At 34.4% G+C, this 7,495-nt stretch overlaps 1 long non-coding RNA gene across 1 annotated transcript; it reads left to right on the top strand.

The window, feature by feature from the left end:
• The first annotated feature begins 1,873 nt into the window (after window positions 1-1,873).
• LOC109220755 lies at window positions 1,874-4,904 on the top strand. The gene is made up of 2 exons (XR_002067148.1): window positions 1,874-4,307; window positions 4,404-4,904. It is a non-coding gene; the product is annotated as an uncharacterized LOC109220755 (long non-coding RNA).
• Window positions 4,905-7,495: the final 2,591 nt, after the last annotated feature.

Raw genomic sequence — 7,495 nt, 5'->3', positions numbered from 1 at the left:
CTAGGAAAGTTATGATCCTATAATAACAAAAACAAAAATGATTTTAGATCAAAAAACGTGTTCTTGAACGATCAAGAACTATACGAATTCCTAAAGTCACCGCTTGGAATCAATAACGTGATAAAGAAACACCACACGCAATTGAGAAAAAGATAAAAGACTATCACCGCCTTGCTTGGAACCAAAAACAAGGATAAAGAAAAACAAAATAGAGAAAAAACACTCTATTGCAAGTTAAGGTAAAGCTCAAAAACGTGAATTGCATTCTACAAGACATGTCCACACACCTATTCGTGGGCATATAAGAACTTGTTTTTGGCGAGCTAAATAACAAAAAGCTAATATTGCTTCTTGATTTACATCATTCTCCCCTCGTTGAAAAGGACTTGTCCTCTAGTCTAAAGGCTCTATAAATGGCGCAAGGTCAGCAACATTAAATATTGGTGAAACCCCATAATCGTCCGGTAAATCCAATCTGTTGATAAAGTTGTCTTTCTTGGCTTTGTTGTTAGTGCTCAAGGTGTTGAGGTTGATGAATCTAAGGTAGAGGCAATGAGGAGTTTTCATGGTTTAGCGGGTTTTTATAGAAGATTTGTAAAAGGGTTTATTACTATTGCCGCACCTTTCACCCAAATTATCAAGAAAGATGAGAGTTTTCTTTGCGGTCTTGAACAAGAGGAGGCTTTTAATGCCTTGAAGGAAGCTTTGAGTAGTGCGCCACTCTTACAATTGCCAAACTTTGATAGGACCTTTGAGATAGAGTGTGATGCAAGCCAAGTAGGCATTGGAGCGGTTCTTATGCTAGATGGAAAGCCTTTAGCCTATTTTAGTGAAAAACATAAGGGAGCTTGTTTGAAGTACTCTAACTACGATAGGGAGTTGTATGCCTTAGTGAGAGCCATAGCTACTTGGAGACACTACCTTTAGCATAGGGAGTTTGTTGTTAAAACNATAATTTTTCACAGAAACAACATTAACAAAATAGAACATAAAGAAAACAAATATATATACAGGGGTTCAATCTTATTTAAGAAAACAAACACATAGAGATGAGATAGAATGGCAACTGGAAAATTTAATTTAGAAATGCATCTCTCTCGTGAATTAAATCAAACACATTGTGTGACAAACACATTTCAGATATTTTTAATCAAAGAATTCCATAAAATGTAAATTTAGTTCTACCCACTTCGAACAAAAATTTAACACCAAAAACATCATTTTGAACAACCCCAAAATGTGAACACAACCCCAAACTAAAAAAGCAAAGAAAAGAGAACGTGCACCTAAGTATTTCTTGCCAAACATACATATCAAATCAGATAGAGTTTCATACATGCATGTAGAAAACCTAGCAATAAATTATGCAAAGAAGAGAAAAACCAACATTGAACCAAATACGGACAAACTTTTAAAAAAAAAATCCAGAAGTGAAGCCAGAACACAGGAAAAAGAAACATCCGTACTTTTTGGTTTTCTTTTATTGACTCAAGCACTTGTCACCTCATGATGGCCCACTTGTCATGCATTTTTTTCACCAATACATTGAGAGGAATGGACATACACTGGTTTGATACGCCGAGGAAAAACAATCGCCGTTTGATTTTGACATTCATGCTGCCTGACCGGCTAAAGAAGATCGATGCAAAGGTTAGATTTCACTTTAGAAACAAAATCTCCAATTTTTTGACCATCCTTCATTGTATCAATGTTTCTAGTACTCCTCATTCGCTTACAAAAGTTAACATATTTTTGGCAAACTTATATAATTCACAACTGGTTTTAGAAGTTCCAACTCAGAAAATTTCATTTACATTATTTTGATAGTCAGGAAGGTATGCAAGACCTTGTTGTTTTTACTATTAACTAATAAGCAATAAATTTTGATCATGAGCTACCTGCTTATTCTCTCTTGTAATAGTAGTAAAACTTAACCAAAGGTCTAGAATGTGAAAAGCAAGATTACTTAAAGAATGATTTTCTGTTTTCTTGCAAAATCCAAGATCATGGTTCTTATACATTTAGTGAAGACACGTATGTAAACGTAGATTATGATGGTCTGCCAATATTTTGAGACGTTTATGTGATCTATTATAAATTGGAAAAAACCCATCAGTTTGTTTATGTAGATGTTTAGGGGTTGTAGTGTTGAGGCAAATGTTTTTGAACTTTTTTTTTGGTGTTTGGTTGAGAAAATAAGGAAGATATTTTTCATTAAATGGAGGAAAATTACTTCTCTCACTTATGGGTGGATGCTGTTTCCTTATAGCAACTGTTTAGAGCTTCATGTTACTAATACTTAGATATTATTACTATTAATCTTTGGTAATTGATACTCAAATTTCATCAGAACATTCTCCCAGGACCTAGATGCCAATAATACGATTAATTTGACGGAAAAGGGCCAAATATACCCCTATACTATCGGAAAAGGTTTAAATATATCTTTCGTTATACTTTGAGTCCAAATATACCCCTATCGTTATACTATTGGTTCAAATATACACCTTTTTTGTTAAGTTTGTCCAAAGTGGACATCAGTCCTACGTGACACAGATATTGATGAGATGGATGCCATATGGCTTGCCACCTCAGCGTCCCTAACCCATTTGCCCCTCCTTTTTTTTTTCCGCCACTAAAATTTTCTTCTCCTCCACCACCATTATTGCTACCATGAAAAATATTCTATTTCAAATTTTAATCTTTTATATATGGATTAGGGGCGTTGAGGTGGCATAGATGGTACTGAATCGTTTCGAAAACACGGATATAGCAAAACACGCAGAATAAAAGATAAGAGCTAGACCTAGAATTGATTGGAAGAACAAAAACCAATTAGGTATGAAACCTAAGTACCTCTAGACCTACAATTGATTGGAAGAACAAGAGCCAATTAGGATATGAAGTCTAATTACCTCTATGAACTCAATCAATTGTAACCCTAAGCTATGAAGTCCTCAAGAGATTGACAACTCTTGGAAACCCGGATAAAGTAATTAAGCAATTAAGTATTCACAACTAATTGCTCGCCAACTAAAACTAATTTAGCACTAATGAAAGCAATAGAGAAATTAAAGGCATAAACATAAATGCATTAATTAAAAGATAAGGATAAAGGTGAGACTTGCACGTCTTAAAGCTTATCATTCATCAAGTCTACCTAAAATAAAAGCCTTAAGGGCTATTTATACTAGAGTGGGCATTTGGCTACAAATGATCCAAATGCCACCTCAACGCCCCTAATCCATTTGCACTCCAGTTTCTGCCCAGAAATTGCAGCTGAACAAAAGGCAAAAGCTGCAGTTTTGGACCAACTTTTTGAACCCAAATTTGAGCAGTGTTTGACAGCAGGAATTGCATCAGTTTGGAGCAGTGTTTGACAACAAGGACCTGCACACTTTTGAGTGCCATTTGTACACTGTTCAGCAGCAAATTCTACTCTGTTTCTCCTCTGTTTGAGCTGCTGAAACTGCAATTTTTGGACTAGCATTGGAGCTAAGAACATGTAGTAAATCTGCCCTGTTTCTGCACAGCTCTGCTGATCTTGACTGCTGATAGTTAACTGCACTATTAGTTACACTTCCGGGAGTTGTTTTACTGGCTCGGAGTGCATTTTTTTTTTTCGTGAGTCCAAGCTAAGCTTCTGAGTCTAAATACCTGAGGGAAGTATGTTCTGAAGTGTAGATAATTTCTCTAGAATTTGGGGCTGAAGTTTGGTGACTGATTCTGCAGATTCTACACAACTGGTTGCTAACAACCTGCAACTCTGTCAGCTATTGTGATTCTATCCAGCATTACAGTTTTGGCCATTCTTTGCAAATCTGGCCAGTTTTGCAAAATAGCCTATTTTTGTTAGTGATAGGGATACCAAGTTTGTTAGTTACTTTTGGAAAGGCCTTTGGAGTAAACTTGGCACACATTTGAACTTCTCTACTTCTTGCCACTCCCAAACCGATGGCCAAACCGAAGTGGTCAATAGGACCTTATGGAACATGCTTAGGGCCATGGTCAAGGGGAAGCTTACTTCTTGGGAGGAGCATTTACCTTGATTGAGTTTGCATATAATCGTTCTTATCATTCTTCTATTGGCATGACTCCTTTTGAATGTGTGTATGGTTTTAATCCCCTCACCCCTTTAGATCTAACTTCTTTGTCTCAAGATATGATTGTTAGTTTAGATGCCAAGAAAAGGGCCGAGGCTATGAAGAAGATTCATGAGAAGGCAAGACATCAACTGGAGAAAATGAATGACAAAGCGGCTTTTAGGACTATGGGGTTCATAAGATTCGGAAGTACACAAATGTCGGGTATGCTCATTTTTTCCCTTCATCTTTTATTCTTTCCTATTTGAGACATGTTATTTTAGTATATCATTTTTGTAAGCAAAAATTTGGATATTTAAGGTATATTAATCATTGCTGGCCATTCTTGCTGCGGTTCTTCTATAGAATACCCAATAGTGCTATACTGTGATCGCTTTCACAATTAATTGCCTAAAGCTCATACAATGCATTGGTTGGTCGATGGTGGTTACTTCATTCGTTTGTAAGATATTCAGGAACTTTACATTTCCTCCATGATAAATGATTCTATATTTTAAGAACTGCTGGCTAACTCTAAGATTCATTCTTTTCTAACAGGAAAAATCTCTGGAGATGTTATTTCTTTACATATATAATCCTATCACTTCTTGTGCCTCCCCTTTCATTATCTCTTAGTTCAATTTATGTTGCTAGCAGATAAGCAAATACTTAAAAGAAGGCCGAGGCTTTGTTGCTATTTTTCTTTGTTCCCGCTATCTGTTCCTATAATGTAAAGTGTAATCTGAACTTATTTACTTGTTGTAGACTAACAACTAGATGATCTTGAACACCTCCCTCAAGAAGGTAATATTTTTGTTAAAATTCCTGTTTGGTTCCTGAAATACTGTGCGACATATCATATTCATCTTTGTTCCTGAAATGTGAGCAAAGCTTCGTAGACGGCTTCGCTTCCTCCTCGCTTCTTTCCTGGCGACTAGCTTCTCAAGTGGGCGGCTTGGTAAGCGAGCTAACTTGTCAGATTCATCTGTTTCAATTACACATATTGAAGTACAAAATCTACAGATATGTAAAAATATGTCAAAAATTCACCAGCATTCAAGAGCCTTTCGGAAATGCTAAAATTAGGGGACAAGATAGAAAGAACACTAAAAGGGGAATTTTGTAACATTTATAAAGAAAAGATGTTCTTGTAAGAGATTTGAGAAGTTAACAACTGGAAAATGATACAAATAAGAACTCAGGATTATTATTGCATTCTAATTAAGTTACCAAAGTACTTGGTCCTGTTCATGGAAAGTGCTTCCACCAGTAAATCTGAATTATCCAAACTGCTTGGCTTATATATGTCCTTCAACTTTGCACTTTGCGGACAAATATAATAGAAGAGACTGGATTTCTGTTGAAATAAGGATTGTGGAGAATTGGTGAAAGATGAAAGTACATACTTACTTGATACTTTTATGCTAACTGTTTGAGAAAACAACATAGTATTAAGTTTCTCCACTGTATGTATTTTGCTTAACAAGGTTTTCTGGATTAGCCACATAGGTCATCTTTAGTTAGGTTTAGTCATTTTTCTTTTTGGTTTCCTATAAGCCCTGAGGATTTGATTCAACTGATTTATTTGTCTTACTTTTCATTCATGAACTTCCCAATATTGGACCATCATTTACCTTTTTATCCTTGATCGACGCAAGTCATATTTAAATGATTGGAGTCTTCTCTTATGCTACTTCAGTTCAATCATTCTTTTGTATCTGTCATCACAAGACCATTAATAATCTAAACTCTGTGTCTAACTTCTTCATAGAGAAGCTCAATTTGCTATATCGCCTAAAAACCTCATTAGTTAATTTAAAAGGCAAACCATAACAATCAGCCTAATACTCCCTACCCATTTTAGAAACTTGACCTTCATGCCTTTATAGAAAGGTTTTTTTCCTCTAAATATTTAACGAATATAAACTAATACTCTATAATTATTTAAGCCTAGATGTGATAGGTTTTCAATCTTATAACTCTAGTTTTTACATTTTTCTTTCTAAAGACTCGGTGATATAAATTAAGCCTACTGATTTATAATCTTTGAGTTGTTATCTGGTATTTTAGACTGGTTGGATAATACTAGGTATGTTGTTACTGTTATAGTTATTATTTGGCATTTATTTTATCTTACCACTCTTCTTTTCAACATTTTAGACATTATTTAACCACTTCTTATAATTCTCTTGTAAAGTCTGTCCTAAGTTCACTATCCTAGTCATAAAAAAATCAAGTTTTACAGGTTAGGAGATTGATATAAGAAAATGCATGGCAAACCATTGTCTCCGTATTCACCGAACATGCAGTTAAGAATTTAGAGGCCAATCATTCAATTACCAAAATCACATAATGAGCACTTCTTTTACATTCCTTTTGGATGTGTGCTTCGTTTAGAAGACTTTTAAGAGAACTTCTTTCATTGATACAAAGATCGTCAATAAGATGGAAAAGATTTTCTATATTAGTAATATAATCTAACCTTCATCGTTTGATAAATGTTATACATGTCATTCACATAGTTTTTTTTTTTTTTGTAAAGTTGAGAATATTGAGTAAATCTGGAGGTCTATGTCCAGAATTTGAATTTCCTTAAAATACAAATATATATTAAGTAATCAAAAAAAATTCCTGCATGAGTATCACAAACCAAACCTCTGACCAAGAACTTGAAGCAACATTAAGCAAACCTTAGCTATTGACAATCTGAACTCATCATTACCTTCTTTATATTGAGCTGCTATTACTCAAGTCAAAATATTTATGAAAAAGTCTCAGAAAAATCTCTCATTAAATATACAGTTCAGATGCACTCACAGAGATCTTAGCCAAATTTTATCTAAATTCTAAAGTGATGGCAAACATATTAATTCAGGTCAAATCCAATATGAATTTTTCCTCATAAAAATAGTTAAATTAACATAAGTGAACTTCAGAATATAGGTTTACAAATCAATAGTGTAAATAAAGTCCTGACTGTCTCATAGTAGTAATTCTTCAGTCACCTTGTGTGCCTCAGATCTGTAACTATTAAATAAATATAAAGAATCACAAACAATACAAAAGCCAGAACATGAAGTAATATATAAGAGTAATTTTTATCTCACTTTATTATTGTTATGGTGCACTCTTCTTACAAAATAAAATTTCTAAAACAAAATTCACAAAAAAAAAATTGTCATAAAAGCATGCATATGTGAAATACCAAATCAACCAAGCAAGAAGCCAAAAAGGAAAAGAGTAGTAGTGCAAAGGCAAGAACGAAGACCCAAGCACTCAAGCAGAAAGACTCTGCAAATCGCAATCACCAAAAATTAAAGCTATGACAAAGGAAGAGAAACAAATTTAAGAAGAGAGAACCCAAAATTCAAAGGCAATAAGGGGTTGCAGATGGCAAAAGCAAAAGAAAGTTA

Source organism: Nicotiana attenuata, unplaced genomic scaffold, assembly GCF_001879085.1.
Source record: "Nicotiana attenuata strain UT unplaced genomic scaffold, NIATTr2, whole genome shotgun sequence".
Lineage (NCBI taxonomy): Eukaryota > Viridiplantae > Streptophyta > Magnoliopsida > Solanales > Solanaceae > Nicotiana > Nicotiana attenuata.
The sequence above is the reverse complement of the archived record's forward strand: the minus strand, read 5'-3'. Positions and strand labels throughout refer to the sequence as shown.